Source organism: Pinus tabuliformis, chromosome 6 (genome assembly GCF_031772625.1).
Source record: "Pinus tabuliformis cultivar Carrire ecotype Pingquan chromosome 6, CPIR1, whole genome shotgun sequence".
NCBI lineage: Eukaryota > Viridiplantae > Streptophyta > Pinopsida > Pinales > Pinaceae > Pinus > Pinus tabuliformis.
The window spans coordinates 1,924,063,747-1,924,082,178 of NC_142292.1; positions in this window are offsets into that span (position 1 = coordinate 1,924,063,747).

The following is an 18,432-nucleotide window of genomic DNA, read 5'->3' on the forward strand; positions in this document are numbered from 1 at the left end:
TTATCCACGAGCCATCTTTCTTTCTCACCAAAACGATTGGTGACCCACATGGTGATGTGCTAGGCCTGATGAACCCTTTCTCGAGCAACTCTTGCACTTGCTTTTTGATTTCAGAATTCTTTAAAGTAGACAACCTGTACATCCCAATGTTAGGAAATGGAACATCTTGCTGCAAAATAATATCATGTACTATTCCCTTTTTGGGTGGCAGACCTTTAGGTTTTTGAAATAAGACGTCATACTCTGAAACAAACTTTTCTATATCAGCTTGCTGTTCAACATTACAACCCTCAAATACATTGGTTTTATCAGGTTTCTTTTCCTTTACAACCATCAATAAGAATTGTTTGCATGAATTTATCATTCTTTTCATCTGTCCTGAGTTTATGAGAGTGTAATTATGCTTGAGCTTATGAGCTCTTACAAAGTATTCGATTCCATGTTTAACAAGTAGATACTTGTTCTCATCTCTATAGAAAATATCTTTTCTATCATACAAGTAAGGACTTCCCAAAACAATTCCACATATATCCAAAAGAATTATGTTTAACTCAAACCTCATCTACAAATGCTGACCCAAAAGAAAACTTGAGTTTGCATTGTCTAGTCACTTGTTGTTGTGCTTTATCATTCAACCATCCTAATGGGTATGGTTTCCTATGAGGTTTAGTTGCTAATCCCAATTTCTTTACAATTGCTTCATAAATTAGATTTACTTGTGAGATACTATCAAACAAAGTATCAATCTTTTGATTTTTGGAAATAACTGGAAAATGGAAAAGCTCATGTATTTTCCTCTCATTTTCTTCATCAATAACAGATTGAGCAGAATTACTAGTAGAGGCTTCAGAATTCTTACCTTTTATACCTGTGGCTGCTATAGTTGTTTCATCTCCCAAGTCTGACCCCAAATCTTTTTGAATAGTTGCAGTAGTCTTCTTCTTCTTGCCCTCGAACTTCTTAGCTCTCAGCTCTGGATGCAGAATCCAACAATGCTCATCATCATGCCCCTCCCTTTTACAGTGAGTGCGTGAAGCTTTGGCTTTCTATGCAGTTTTAGCCTTCCTTGCTTTCCACTTCTGCTTTCTTTTCTCCTTGCTCTTACCTACAGTGGGTTGGGATGGTCCCACAACTTCTGGATTTCCTTTCTTTCCTCTAGCTTCTAGATGAGTAGCTTGTACAGATACCTCATCTATACTAGTGGGATTAAACATGAGGATGGTATGCCTCATGTAGCTGTGTAGACCACAAATGTACTTCAAAAGAGTCTCTGGTGAGTCTAGTGAGATACCCAACATCAATTCTCTCTTTCTAAATTCTTGAGTATACCCTTGCACACTTTTCCATTTCAATTGTCGAAGAGTTTGCCAACTCATCATGGCTTGTTGCATGTAGGCAAATGGATAGAACTGATTTTTGATTGCAGCAAAAAATTCACTCCAGACAGAGATGGTATTTCCATGTCTTTTCATATTAGCTTGGGTTCTACCTTCCCACCAAACCAAGGCAGTGCCTCCTAGGTGTAGGATTGCCAGCTGAATCTTACTCTTGTCTGAGTCTATGTTCTGTACCCTGCAATACACATCAATTTGTCTAATCCAATTGTCCAACTTTTTAGCATTTAGCTCTCCATCATATATAGGCAAATCAAATTTAACATCTAGCTTAATCAAAGATGTTTTCTTATTATGCACAGGGCTATTAGGAGGTGTGAGAAAGCTTTCCGCTTTCCCCTTTCCTTTGGAGTGGTCATGGAAGTGAGACTCATATTCTTCTTTATCTTGCTTAGAACCTGATGAATCTTACACCTTATTCTTTCTAAAGTATTTGTACATTTCTTCTACCATAGACTTTATAGCTAGGAAAATCTCTATGAATTAAGGGTCTGGCCCCACAGAACCTTCCTTTGACATTGTCTTTCGAGGATAAACTCTCCCAATTTTAGGATTAGTTTCCACCAACTCTCCTTCTCCTAATTTGAGCTTTGATCTAGTGAGCATTCACAGCTAGACCAACACAAGCTTGTCTAACATTACAACCTAAAGCTCTGATATCACTTGATATGGTATTCACCATATGAGTGACATCAGTTAAAGATTTATTGTTTAAAGGTATTATAGACTCATGTGCTGGTGTGTGTTCTGTGTTATTGAAGCAACAGATCAATCAGATTGCCAATACACAGACAATAAAATGGAAAGATAGCAGAGAAATACAGTAAGCAAACACAAAGACACAAGAAATTAATAAGGAGTTCACCCTATTCTCCAAGGCTACATCTCCGGTCCAGCTTTTAGTGGTGGCCTTGTTTTATTGTGCCTTTAAGCAGAGAATTACAATATAGGGACTCAATGTGAGTTCTCCTGAAGCAGGTTTTGCTTGGAAGGGTGGTTCTTGGATTCCCCAAGCCACTGGAGTGCACAAACTCTTCTTCTTCCTACCAGCTCTGTGACCTTCTGTTCTACAGTGGAAAGAGCCAAATGTGGTGCTCAGTCTGGAAAGAATCCTCTATGGGATGGCTTGAATTTCTCAAGCTCTCTGATGCTTGATGCTGCCTCTGGTCAGCTTGGCCATCTGTCCTCTTTCTGCTTTGTTTTACTGTCTTTTTTTTTTTTTTTTTTTTTTTCTGTCCCTCGGTGTTCAGTCCTCGTCTCGGGGTTCACTGTTCCACTTCTTCATCTCTCGACTTCAACTAACTATCTAATTGTGTATTTTGTCCCTGTTCATGGCTTTTAACCATTCGTTCCAATGCCTGTTCGGTTCCTCTTCCGCCTCTGTTGATTCACCTTCTGCATCTGTGCTTGGAGTTCCCTGTTCGGCGTCACCATCAGTGCTCAGGGAGTGGCCGCATGTCCTCCTCTAAACGGCGCCAACCTGCTTCGTCAGTTCGTTTTCTTCAGTTACATCATGGATGAAGTCTTTCCTCCACCGTGGTGGTCAAACAGACTCCAAATATTTCTAAAACGCGGCGTATTCCCTTGTCGATTCTGCTTCCTCCATTGGGCGCGATCTCAGCCGTTCAATCTGGGTCCCCCAGATCTAATGCCATACGCATGTTTCGCGCGGTTGACTTGCTCGACCTTTAGCACAAAATCAACGGTGGTTTTCTCTCACCTCTGCTTGCCATGGGGTGATCTATGAATGGAATCACTTCGCTCTCGTCCAAAACCTCTTACTGTTTGAGGGCACCCCGATCAAAATCGTCGGTTTCTAGAGCATGGGTCCCGCCTTTGTACTTTTAGTGCTTTTTCCTTTCCACCCGCAATTCTCTAGCTTCCCATGCGTCCATGTGCTCGGGCTTCCTCCTTCATGGCCCTGTTCGCCCAGCGATCAAAAATCATGCATAAAAAATCACATTATTTTCCCGATCCGGGGCTCCCAGGGGCTACTTTGACCTCATGTGAAGTCTACATGGGCCTCGGTCAGTGCGCTTTGACTGAGGTCCTCATCATTCCATGCTGGCTGCCATTGCCTATGGTTCAGGGGTGTTTTTGATTCGTTGCTTTGGATTTCTTTAGAGATTAATCCCAACCTGATACAGTCATAGTTCTTTGACAGTCTTCTATGGATCTAATTCAGATGAATTGGGAAAATATTTTATCTGGTAGACTAGCCACTAAGATATTAGAATACACAAGGAAATCATATACAACTTCCTGGATCATTCCTCCTTTCTACTACAGTGAATATATTCTGGATATTATTTGTTTTAATTGTGAATACCCGGTACTCGGATGGAAGTGGACTTCCCAAGATCCAAACCCCATTCATATCTATCACAAACAGTTGTGGAAGGCACACTATAAAAATCATCTGTACAGAATTTGCAATGGTTTTTTTTTACCTGTATATTATTCTATTTTCAATAAGCATGCCCCCAGGATATCTCGGGAAGCAGAAATTGACCTGAAAATAGTAGGTAGCTGGTTCAGAGAGGAGAAATTTACCTATGTGAGGCTTTTTTGTAGTCTCAATAAACCCCATGTTCTTCCTCTATATGTTCCTAGTAAATTGTTAGCCCGAGAATTGGTATGGTAGATAACAGTTGTAGGAACATCAAGAACCCTTAAGGATTCCAAGAAACAGATGTGGCCTATATTCCCCTACGATGTGGCATTTTTACCTTACATGATTGCAAGCATGCAGAGAAAGAGGCAGAGAAGATTCAGATGCTGAATCTTGCCACCATTCCGAATAGGCAATATGACCTAAGTAAGGTTGCCTATAATGTTACTACTCAAGATAAACTTGCTAAATTCGATCATGAAGTAGATGACTTTGATGATTTATTTGCTTCAGCTGAAATATTTTTTCAGGTTAAAGGATTGGCTAGGATCAGGTATGGAGAAGAGGGGTTAGAAAAATTCAACAGGATCAGAGCCCAGAGGTTGCAAACTCTGCCTTTGGACCTATTAGCTACAACCTCAATAGATCGGCCACAGAGTCAAAGTGAATAGAAAACTGCCGACAAGACTCCTGTAGTGGAGAAGATTCCCGAAAAAGAAAAATTTCCAGAGCAAGAGCAGGGACAAGGAAAAAGTAATGAACTCATTGATTCAAGCATTTATGTTGATCCTAAACTGATCAAGGAATGGCAACAATTTGATTCCATCATTAGTAATAATGAGAGCCTTCAAGAAATCAACACACCTGAGGTGACAACTAGTCAGAAATCAGTAACCAATACAGTTCCAACCGAAGGAACTAGTGGCCCACCCATAACTCACAAGGATGTAGAAATAATCCCTGAAAATCCCTCTGATGAAATTGTTTTTCATGTAGAAGAAATACCACCACTAGATGTCTTCTACAGCCTTAAGCATAGGGCTATAATCAAAAGACAAAGGAAAAAGAGGAAAATTGATCAATCTCCTCTTTTGACTTCACAAATGGAGATAATAAACGTGATATGGAGAGAAGAAGTTAATCCTTCTGAAGATCTCACTAAACTTTCTCAGTATGCTGGAGCATACATAGCGGCCACAATGGACAAAGCATCGGAGGTCAGTAACTTGCTCAAAGAAAAAGACCAAGCAATCATTTTGTTGGAAACACAGGCACAAGAGAAACAACAAAAGATAGAGCAGTTGGAACAATAGTTAGCAGTCCAGAGGTAGTTAAATGACCAATTGAACGAGCAATTGCTCAAAGAAAAACAAAGGATTGATCAACATGCAATTCAGAAGCAACAAGAATTATCCCAAGCATTGAGCAAGTTGCAATCATTAAATGAACAGTTGAGTAAATCAAAGGAAGAACAGATCGCTCAACTATCACTCCAGATAGAAAGATTCAAAGAATATCCCCAAGTGGGAGAATTTAGATCGGAGGCTCTACAAATTACCAAGGCATTGTCTAGTCAGTTGAGCCTCTTGTGTCATAATATCTCACTCACTCTTCCTCTGTGTGAAATTTCCTCATCCATGGTTGATAAATCAGTTGATGTGAGACTAAAATTGGAGCAAGAAAATGAAAGATTAACAAATTTTATCTCTTGGCAAGAAACTGAAGAAGGAAAAGCTGCTAATCTACGACAAATTTTGGAATCGCATAAAGAAATCCTATTCACTGAATGACAGTCTCAACTAATGAAGACATAAAGAGCGACATCAAGATGCAGATCGGCAACAAACAATCTGGTTGAATTGATTAATGATACTCTTTATTTATCAAATTTAATTAAAGAGTGTTCTCCAGGGAAACTTCCATTAGTAAAAGAATTAGAATAGACATGGAAACAAGAGCTTGAGCAGAGGGAAGATTGATTGCAGGTATTCAAACTTTAACATGGGAAACCTTTTGGTTTGTTCTTGTTAAACCACATAGTCAGTGGACAGCGATGAAATGCCTCACCGATGCAATCGACCATATGATTCTCAAACTTACTGATGCCACATACATTGCTTAGTTACACTTGCGCATGAGTCATCCACCAGAACTTCAACCGATGCTCGCCATTTGTTAGCTCAATTCATAAGATAAGCAGCCAATATAATGAACCATTCTGACTGACTGCAACATGCCTATTTTGAGAAGATCTTCACTTTTTTTGTGATTTGGTTATACCAGCACATAGCATTTTTATTTCATAGTTTGTTAGTTTAAATAGTATTTATAAACCCTTTCATGTTTTTACAAAGGGTCCTCAAATTTTTGTATTAAGACTTGGATTGGAAGTTGCACTACTATACTTCCGATATATTTATTTTTATAAAAACTAGTCCTAAATTCTGAGTTTTGATGAAGAATACTTTTATATGATATGCACTATTGCTTCTTGTGAAAGTATTTCCAAGTTAAAAGGCGGGATCGGAATGTAATTTATATTGGAGGAAACTCAAATACATATGGTACTACTATCTATGTTTTTGTTTCATGCTTTTATGTGAATCAACATTTATTTAATTTTGCTATTATTGATATATGTAGATGCTCTTACAACAATTCTTTCACTTATCACTATTCAATGTTTAAGAGTTGTTATTTTTCATATGTATATGTATCAGTTATATATAAAGATTAGTGTGATAACGTTTTAATTATTACTTTGTTCAACTATTTGAACAAAGTAATTATCATATGAATGAATATTTTTGTTTATAAGTAGAGTCATCTACATGCCTACTTGTCAATAAGAATCATAAAAAATTACACTAAGAGAAAGACTTCTCGGGATAGATTAGTTATTGTTGCATTTTAGAATAAATCATCCATCATTCCCATTAGATATTAGAAAATCGATCACTTATCCATCCCATTTATAAATCATTTGGAAACTGGTCCCATTATATCCAGTCAGAGCCACAACACCAAACAAAAAAGGAGCTGCTTTTAAGGTCAGACTGGGTGGTTTTCCTCGATGTTGATGCAGTGATTTTCGAGGTATCCACACCTCCATTTAGGTAAAATTTTAAGAACCCCCCCTAAGTTTATATATATAATAAATGGGCGAATCTCCATGGTATATAGGAAAAATGGAAGGCGATTTTATCAATAATATAACATGCATATATAATTTTTTGGCGAATCTCTCACCAGGCATGGTGAATATTTTACTCAATTATAAAATCTTGTAAGATCTTGGTATTACCATGGGTCAATACCATGGGTTATTATAAACCTGGAGCTTAAAAGTTACTATTAGTAATTTATAAAAATTAATAAAATTAATAGTTTATTTTTATTTTATTTTTTATTTTAACCAAGCTAAAATGTTTAACATACATTAAATTACAACATCCATTTTTACTCTTGATCCACCCCGGAGAGGGATAAAATATTTTTTCACTCTATGCTAGTTTGCATATCACGATATTTGATACCTCTCGGGGGTTAGTAGATCCAGAGTAAAGATGGATCTATGCTGGTTTAATTCCCCCATTTAAATAGGCTACATTCCAGGTGAATACCATGGGTCAATACCATGTGCCATTTTGGTGAATACCATGGTTCAATACCAGGTGCCATTTTGGTGAATACCATGGGTCAATACAATGTGCCATTTTTATTTTTATTAATACTAATATTAGGGTTAATAATGTTTTTTTGCATGATATTAATAACAATCTAGTCCATGGTATTTGTCCCATAGTATTTTGTCCATAGGTTTCACCTAAATATAACACATTTTTTGAGTGTTCATAAATATAAGGTGACTTATGGAGTAAATAAAAAAAATGTTTTATTTGTTTACCATACCTCTCGTTTATTTATATTTTTATTAATTTAACATACTTCTTTTACAAATATGGTATTTGGCCCATAGGATTCACTTAAATAAAACCTCTTTCTTGAGCCTTCATAAATAGAATGAGGGTTATGGACTAAATATAAATAGAGGTTTTATTTATTTACCATACATCTAGTTTATATATATTTTTATTTATTTACCATACCTTTTGAGTAAGTATAAAAAGACGTTTTATTTATTTACCATACCTCCACTTTACTTATATTTTTATTTGTTTACACCCTTGCATGTATATAAGGTGACTTATGGAGTAAATATAAAAAATGTTTTATTTATTTACCATACCTCTCATGTATTTATATTTTTATTAATTTACCATACCTCTTTTATAAATATGGTATTTGGCCCATATGATTCACTTAAATAAAACCTATTCTTGAAAATGGGCGAATGGATTCACTTAAATAAAATCTATTCTTGAAAATGGGCGAATGGAAGGTTGTAACTCCTGATTTCAAGGGCTAAATTTACCTTTTTTACCCTCTCCCTTAAAATAAGGTGGGCTATTTGAGGTGATTTGTAAAAATGTACTATGATACAAGATATTCGCCCACTAAAAATTTAAAACCCCTTAATTTCGCCAAAGGGCGAACATTCGCCCCTAAAATTTTCTATGCCTCCATTGACAGCTGTTATAGACATTTTTGTGCCTTACAGATATAAGCATGAAATGTCCATAATCTAAGGGATCCAAAGTCCCTAACCATGTTGTTCCTACCCCTAGAGGAACAACGCTAACAAACCACAACAATTCACAGAAGTTCTCCACCAAAAACTGCTCAAAAACAAGTCAATTCAGGATCAATTCAGTGGCTCCACTAGCTGTCTGCGCTGAAATGCAAAATCAACACTGGCTACCTGCACTGCAACGCAGGTAGAAGCACTACCAGGGTGTGTTGAGCGAGAATTGACAAATGGCAAGTTCATTCCAAGAGGTTTCAAGACCCAGGAAGCTTCCAGAATCTTCCTCAATGACACTTGCCTCAGTGAATTCGACTAGTGATGAGTAAGAGGTTCCCAATCTCCAAGTGGAAGCAAGAACCTCCAAGTGGAATCAAGAGCTGACAGAGGGAGAAGACACTAGTCAGATCTCAAGCTGACTCATCCTCTCTCCAAACATCTATATATGGATCTCTCCTCCATGAGATCTAGAGGCTGGAATTTTGTTATTGCAAAGAATTGTTGTTGGTTTGAGATTGGAATCATTGGGTGCTTAATGCTTTGAAGGGGGTGAAGATAGGAATTTCATTTGCTGGGAAGGAGATGCTGGATTGGAGCCCTCTGGGTTGTATCTCTTCCTGAACCTTGTTATTCATTAATAAAGCTATCTTGGTTTCTCCTATATACTGGTGTATCTTTGATGTATGATTTGCATTAGTATGTTTAGTTTATTTCTAATCCTGAACTAGTTATGAATATGAATCTTTGTCTTTGTGTAGTGTTCTCTTTTTGTGATCTTGCAGAAACCTCTTGAAGCTGGGCGAGCGAGAAGGCAAGTAGCTGGGAACTCCCAAAGAGAAGAGACACAGGATCGAGGGACAAATGAAAGACACCGGTTAGTCCATCCACCTCTCTTCATTCTTAATTCATAAAGGAAGAATACTAGAATAGCTGTTTCTGTTTGTTGCTAAGGCACTGTCACACCTTAGGTGGATAGGATCGTCCTGCATAAGCATTTTTCCCCACAACAAATTGGCGACTCCACTGGGGATATCTGTTTAGTCATTTTATTTGTGTCTCTATCATTGTTTGTTTCATAGACTCAACAGCAACAATCGAACTGCATCTGCTATTCTCAGATGCAAAGTAGACAACTGTTGCTTTGATCCAATCACTGGATTTGTCTATGATCTGAACAATGGATTCACAAATGATTTGATGATCCTTTGTGACAGATCTTAGCCATTCCTCAAAGCATCCCTTTGATTGTACCTTTCTTGTTGCTTTGATTTGGCCTGAAACTGTAGATTAAATAGCAAATTGTGACCCAGAATCCAGTGAGAAACTCTCGTTTCTCCTTCAGCGCAGACCCTGTGAAGAGGTTCTGCATTTCAACGCAGGTCCCGTGAAGGCTACCTGCGCTGAATGTCAAAACCTTTGTGTTGAGGGTACGGTGATCGAGTTAGGCCTTGTGCAGCTGGGGTTCTCTGCTCTGTTTTGCCTTGTTTTGATCTCTGATTTTTTGCAGCCTGTAACCAGCATAGGTACCTGTCTGGTAACTCCTTTTCTTTGCTTAAATTCCGCCTCCTTTTGTACAAGAAGACTGTGAGTGTTTTTATGTGTTTGTGGCATCATTTACAGTTTTCCTTTGCAAGAGTGAAATAGTCATCCTGTAGCCCTTGATTCAGATCTGCTGATTGTGATCTTAGGAGAGAGTTCATTGGCTGTTTACAGTTGATTATACATTTACTTTTGCATTTGGTTTGAGTTTGTCTCTTTTAAGTGTTGAAACAAGTATTCATTTCGGAAATCGTTAAGTGTTATAATCTCTTCTACCCTCTCTGATTTCGAAAAAGTAAACTTGTTTGTATTTGTCATTTAAAAGCAAATTCAAAGTTGTACAAAAAGATTTCTTTGTAGGCATCAATACTAAGAAAGCGGAAAACAAACACCTGCAATGTGCATTTGCATCTTGATAGTTTGCATGTTTGATTTAGGAAAAGTGCATTAGAGTGTGCTGAATGCTCTTTGAGAAAAGATGGTGTCTTTCTTTTCCCTTTGTAGCTAGGATTTTCATAAGTTGAAAAGATATAAAGCTTGCTTATCATCTTTAGACTGCATTTAGGAATTGTATCAAACATCTCGTGGTGAACCTCAAAAGGCAAACTTCTAAAAAGATCAACCTAAAATAAATTGAATGAATTTAACAACGCTTTGCAACATAACGCACAACATAGAGGTCTAGGCTAGAGACGTGTTCCGGCGTCGTAAAGCCTGGTGATTGTCGATCTCGCTGATGGTGGGTGATTCCTCCTGAGGGACGATAGCGCCAGTACGGATTGTGCTCCCACGTACCGTCGCGTATATATTGGGAGACCCCTATAGGCATAAAACCTTTATCCTTAGGAAGCCGTGTCGTCCGCCCTACTGATCGCAATGCACTGAACACAACATTCAGGAAGATCGACCGCCCGTACCTTAAAAAGTATTCTGCGGTTTTGCGAAAAGTTTGGCACACCCTCTACCTAGAACTCCAGAGCAGTTCCTTTTGGCCTTTTTCAAACTCTATAACAGAAAAAGTCCATCCAAGCATTTGTCACTTCAGGCTCATTAAAACATCGAAGGAGACTAGAGTCATCTTTAGCTTTTTCTCGACTCTTTAAAATTGAAAAAGCAAGTTGTGTCTAAAGCGTCGTTAAAATTTATTTTAAACGGAATAATCATCACCATTCCCTCGTTGATCTTTGAAGTTAGTCTCTTTTCATCGTAAGTTCTTGTAGAATCGCTAGAAAATCTTTTGGATAGACTAGATATGTTTGAACAACCGTCGACATCCAGGACTGTGTCATCCGACATAGCAACGGCAGAGCCTCCTGCTGCTACCCCAACGATGTTCGATGGTATACCATCTGTCCCGGCAAGTTATTAACAACAAGCCGGAGTCCCATCAGGGACTGCTTCGACGACATGGTTAGTTCCTATTTCTTCATCCGGATTATCATCTGGTATTTCTTATGTTGAAACTCAACAAATTGATCCAATGTGTCTTCAAAGGCCAATCTGCCCTTTATGTACTGGATTGCTACCATATGGAGGGCAGTATGCCTTTTCATTGTTCCCTCCCGGAGAACAACCATATGGGAGTTTACAACAAAGTTCAGGTCAAACTGGAATTACATCCAGCGGTTGGGTACCAATACTGCCTCAGCAACCAAGGGTTGTATATTCAATGCAACCAGTCCACCCTGTGTCGAATATCCCCACTATACCTGCTATGGTTACTGCGTCGCAAGTACAAGCGCTACCTGTTGTATGTCAACCCCAACAGCCTCAGGTTGCAATACAACAGCCTCTTGTCTCAACGACTCAATCACAACCTCAGATTAGTGCCTCCTTATCTGGAGCGACTCAGGATTAAACAAGTACTGTGACTCCTCATCTTGGTCAATCATCCAGTATTGGTCAACAACAAATGGTTCAACAACCAGAGCTGGTTCAAACTCAACAACCCCCATTCCAGCAATCATATCAAGGACCTGAGCAACAAGTCTTTGTAAGTAATGGACAATCGCATTTCCAAAGCGGTAATCAACAACCATATTATAATGGTTATGCCCATCAACCTTGTCAAAGTTGCCATCATCAAATACATTATGCTGGTACGCAAAGACCCACTGCTCAGGCGATTCCATCTTATCCTGGGTATGCTTCGCCTAACCTGAATCAACAGTTGCCCTTTGTAGCAACTCTAGAATTACTAGATCTAAACCGGCTGATGAACGATCCAATTGCTTATGCCCCTTGGTGGCCAGCGATTCCGCATAAACTTCCGTCAGATATTCCTAAATTTAATGGAAATCTGGGTGAAGATCCGTCGAATCATGTGATGACATTTCATATGTGGTGTTCATCAAACACCCTAAACGATGATTCGATTAGGCTTCGCCTTTTTCAGAGGACGTTAACTGGTCCAGCGGCAAAATGGTATATTGAATTGCCTAGAGCTTCGTTCAACAACTTCAGTACCTTAGCCACGACTTTCTTAACCCATTTTCAATTACCGATAAGGTATGAAACAGGAATGGAACTCCTAACCAACTTCAAACAGACAATGGCCACTCACATATCTGATCATATACATGAGTGGCGACGTCGTCGTAGGATGGTAAAAACGTACGTTCCCGATCAGCTATTAGCTGAATGGTTTATCAAATCCTTACTTCCTACAATCATGGAAGATGTGGCAAAGGGGGAGTCGTAACGGAAGAGCAAGTCATCGCTCGTGCGCAATATCTGGACTTGGTCTATACTCAGTCTGGCACGCTCTACGACAAAATACCTAACGCCCTTAGACCAGAATTCTCAATTCCTCCTCCTCCTAAATCAAACAATGACTCTCATGCCATCGATGGCGTGATTGGCACGAAAGACACGAAATCGACAAAGGCTACATCTAAAAGGGCCCGTAAGATTTCCAGTCAAAATGCAAATGAGGAACTTCTTGCCTCGGAAGTAAATGCCGCGTCGACCGACAAGGGCAAACAACTGAAGCAACCAGGGGGCAAGAAGAAGAAGAAAGGGAGAAAAAGGAAACCCCCTGCGGGGTGTCATATATGCGATGAGGATCATTGGATGAGAGATTGTCCACATATAGCTGAAGTTAAGAAACTCTTTAAGAGTTCAAAAACCTCAGCAGTATTGACTAATCCGTTTCCAAGCCTGGGTACCAAACTGGTTGCTAATCAAAATGCTTCCCGATCCCAAGTGCTTATGTTGTCTATCTCAAAGCAGCAAAATGATGCTTTGGCAAGGAATAAAGATTACGGGAATCCACAGTCGAATAACAAGGCTAATGAACAACCTAGTAGTTCGACAACAACTTTGACCAAAGTTGTGCCACCCACCATTCCTGAACAAATGATAAAGTTGCCAAAGGGAGTAGTGTACAAGTCGACATTTAATCCTCGTGCAAAAATAGCACAGAATTATAATATAATAGAGGACCTGGCCCAATCGCCGTCCGCTATGTCGACGCTTGAGGTACCGCAAAATGCCTCTCCCAAGAGCAAGCTTTATTATCAGCAATAGGTGAAATTGACCCAATGGACTCCAAGCTTGTGGCCTTTGATCATAAAGGATATGACCCTCAGTTACCAGCTCAACTAGCTTTCCTTATTCAAGTGAAAGCCCTCAACAAAACTGTTCATTGAACAATTATTGATGAGGGGGCATCTACGTGTATTATGTCGATGAGTTGCTGGAAGAATTTAGGCTCACCACCCTTGTCGCGATCTTCAACGACGTTAAAAGCATTTGATGGACGATCATACACTCCATACAGGATTTTAAGTAACTTGCAAGTTGAACTAGGGGGCAAAACAATAGGAATTGATGTTGAAGTAATTGATGGAAACCTCGATTACAACATCTTACTGGGAAGGCCCTGGATATATGCCATGGCCGCAGTTGTGTCGACCTACTTTAGTAAGATTGCATTTCCCTTTGAAGGAGGAATTACAGTCGTCGACCAACAAACTTTCCTCCCCGACAGTTCACAAGTTACGGGAAGCATTCCAATGATCCATGGAAGCAATCATTTGCTTCAAAATATTGGAGTAGGTCTCCTAAAAGACCCTGCCTTAATGGGTACTTTTTCCCTACCGCCTGCAAGTAATCTGGCGGAAGTGGCCACAGTGGAAACCTACAATATGAAATCTTCTATATCTAATGGATTCAGAAGATTCCTAAACATTTTGTCAGCGTGGATCATCGCCCTAATAGAAATACTGTAAATATAGTGGGCTCCAAGGACAGTTCTAATCTCGTGTCAACCTCGTTAAAAAATGAAACAAGGAGTCATGAGGATAGTTCTTTTACTGTGTCAACCTCATTAAAAAATGAAACAATCTCCTTTCCAAATCTCAAAGGTAAACCTTCATTCCAACCACCAAGTTGAATGCAATGAAGCTTGGGGGGCATGCACCTCGATTTGCGTTGTTATGCTGGGGGCATGAAAACTTATCATCGAGCAGTTTTAGCACACAGTTCATGCTCGTTAAAAAATAAACGCAAGATTCGAGCAGTTTTAGCACACAGTTCATGCTCGTTAAAAAATAAACGCAAGAATCGAGCAGTTTTAGCACACAGTTCATGCTCGTTAAAAAATAAACGCAAGATCCGAGCAGTTTTAGCGCATAGTTCATGCTCGTTAAAAAATAAACATAAGATCGAGCAAGTGTTTCAATCCGCGTTTAAGCTCCTTAAAAAATGAACTACCCGGTAAATAACCACTGCGAACGTAAATTATCAACCATTAAAGCCTTGGTCGTGTTTACACCATCACCTCCACTTTTCCATTGGCCGATCATTCACCTCCATTTGATTGTTTACCCATTTTGAGGAACAGCTGCGAAGAGTGATTTCACTAGCCATCCTTGTGACACTGCCGTGTTTGGAAAATTCCAACCCGTACCTGGAATCAGCTGCTAACCCGTTTTATCACTCGTTCCTCAAAAGACGAGTCTTCTTTAAGCTCTTTTCATCTGACTCGTGAAATATGAAAAGATTGCCGAGTTTTGGCCTTCCAGCTCGATAAAGTGACCGGACGAGCTATCCCTCCTCTAGATTTTAATCTTTTTGGACCTGAGGGATTATTGCACAAAAAGATCGAGCGCTTGTTTTGTTCGGCTTGTTAAAACTATCGAAAACTCATCCCTTCTGTATTGTTTTATACTTTTTCGGACCTAAGGGATTAGATGACGAAAAAGGACTTTTGGAGTTAACTTTATGTACCTTTTCAGACTCTCTAAAAATGAAAAGGACCGAGTTATCTTTGTCGTTAGACTCGTTAAAATCATTAAATAGCGACAAACTTTGTCCTCCTCAAGCTTGACAAAAATAAAGAGGTACTGGTCAGCAATGACTGGGGAAAATTGGGAGAAACTCAAGAAAACTTTGACAGTAGCAAGTCGCTCTTGAACATGACACTTTTCCTCCATACCACAATCGGGTTGGGTTGTTTCATTCACCGGTCACATCACCATGGTCTCGCCATACCATCCATATTTGGGGTAATGCTACCGATCCATCGCATCAGTGTCGCCATATGTTCAAGAGAAGTCATTCAGAAAAGTCAACCGTGTCCCATCCACTACCGTACATTATCCTTCGTCCTTTCATGACCGCCACCCTGAATCATATGTCACAGATCGTTTTCACCTCAATCAAAATCATTAGCTCCATTCCGTGTCATTGATGTGGGATTCATTAAGGCCCTCCTTTGACGGATCGCTTCTTGTCGACATCAGCTCATTATCCAAGAAGTCGATCTAGGAACAACCCCTTCAGTACTTTGAAGCTTGCATGCCTAAATGGCAAGTTTCTCACTTCCGGCGACAGGTATACATCAATGACCTTCGACCGAAAGATTTTGCGTGGTGTTCGACGCCAAGTCCTTTATTCACACCACGTGAATTGTACTGCAGTACCGTGAGGGTCATTATCATTATCGGTGATTCCTCTCGCGCTTGTTAACGGTTTACCTCATTGACCGGTAATCAAGCGATGTCTTTCCATGTTCGACTTTAGAACATTTCTCACATGGATCGACTTGTAATTAGAGTGAAGATCGAACGAGTTTGAAGACCCCGGATCTAGTTTCATCCATCCAGGCTGCGATATATATTCAGGAAAGATAAAGACATTGACATGTACATCATTGCAGCAGATAATCATCCTACCCAAAGGATGATAATTTCATCAAAATTATCAGTCTACCATCAGATGATTGTCTGTTCTATGTATAGAAAAATGAATTTATAAAGCTGAGCATGGGAATGCCCGCCTCAGCTAGATCATGAAAGGAGTATGAAAAATAATGTATTGTATTTTATTGTATTACAGGTCTCCTCCCAGCAATGAATGAACTTCGGATCCTCCTGATAAAGCATTTCACCCGATAAACGGCCTCATACTTTAGGGGGCAACTGTTATAGACATTTTTGTGCCTTACATCTATAAGCATGAAATGTCCATAATCTAAGGGATCTAAAGTCCCTAAACATGTTGTTCCTACCCCTAGAGGAACAAGGCTAACAAACCACAGCAATTCACAGAAGTTCTCCACCAGAAACTGCTCAAAAACAAGTCAATTCAGGATCAATTCAGTGGCTCCACTAGCTGTCTGCGCTGAAATGCAAAATCAACACTGGCTACCTGCACTGCAACACAGGTAGAAGCACTACCAGGGTGCGCTGAGCGAGAATTGACAAATGGCAAGTTCATTCCAAGAGGTGTCAAGACCCAGGAAGCTTCCAGAATCTTCCTCAATGACACTTGCCTCAGTGAATTCGACTAGTGATGAGTAAGAGGTTCCCAATCTCCAAGTGGAAGCAAGAACCTCCAAGTGGAAACAAGAACTGACAGAGGGAGAGGACACTAGTCAGATCTCAAGCTGACTCATCCTCTCTCCAAACATCTATATATGGATCTCTCCTCCATGAGATCTAGAGGCTGGAATTTTGTTATTGCAAAGAATTGCTGTTGGTTTGAGATTGGAATCATTGGGTGCTTAATGCTTTGAAGGGGGTGAAGATAGGAATTTCATTTGCTGGGAAGGAGATGCTGGATTGGAGCCCTCTGGGTTGTATCTCTTCCTGAACCTTGTTATTCATCAATAAAGCTATCTTGGTTTCTCCTATATACTGGTGTATCTTTGATGTATGATTTGCATTAGTATGTTTAGTTTATTTCTAATCCTGAACTAGTTATGAATATGAATCTTTGTCTTTGTGTAGTGTTCTCTTTTTGTGATCTTGCATAAACCTCTTGAAGCTGGGCGAGCGAGAAGGCAAGTAGCTGGGAACTCCCAAAGAGAAGAGACACAGGATCGAGGGACAAACGGAAGACACCGGTTAGTCCATCCATCTCTCTTCATTCTTAATTCATAAAGGAAGAATACTAGAATAGCTGTTTCTGTTTGTTGCTAAGGCACTGTCACACCTTAGGTGGATAGGATCATTTTGCATAGGCATTTTTCCCCACAACAACAGCGTATCGAATTGTGAATTCCTCGGGGACATGTAGACTACTCCCATTGTTTGCTTATCTTTTTTCGTTCTCGGCGTCCGAGGGGATTTCGGTATTTCTGGCACGACCCTAGTATCTTCAGAAACATTGTGTACTATATGGGTCAGCGCGGCCTCGCCGGCGGTTCCTTCTTCAAAGCCCAAACCTGCTCTGGTATTCGTCATCTTGTCTGTACTGTATGTGGTCTTTCGCGAACCTAGGGGCTAAAATATCGCTCGGCACTCAAAAACTCTGTGCTCTATTCAACCCCTCAAGTCTCAAGTGAAAAAGTGTTGTCTCGTGGCTTGCCCGTAGAGTTTAATAACGCCTTTTGAATTCAAATTCGGTTGTTCCCCCCAATTTCGGGCCATCAATTATTTCTTGGCGGTAGATTGTCCAAAATCTTTCCCATAACTGTTGTCTTAAATGTCCACCGTCCACTCCATTTGGCCTCAAACAAGACATCCCATCATGAACAGTGACAACAATGGTCACTTCCCAGCCTACCTGTGCGGTAGAAACCCTTCATGCGTGGGAGCAAACCTTGTGACATGTTGACTTTGCATGCAGCTCCCTTATCATGCAGCTCCCAGGTAGATTCTTTTATAGTACCGCGATCCCTTTCAATTTCCTGGAGCACTGAGACTATTCTTCCTACTGTTAGTTAGGTGGTCGCACCAGCCATGTGGGGTTCCATTTCGCCCCTCAGGATAGTCCGCATAAAAACCTCAATTTCCCTCACAACAGTGAGCGTCGTGCACTCTATCGTATGTAGTGTGCTCCCCTAGTTACTGCGTTTGGTTAGATACAGTTGTAGCCATGGCAGAAGAGTCATAAATTCTCAGTGATAGTCTTCTAATTCATTGGTATGATCATCTGCACCTTGCCTTTCCATCCTTGGTTTATCGATGTGACATGCTTTCTTGATCTCGTTTTCTAGCCTCTTGACCTCTGCA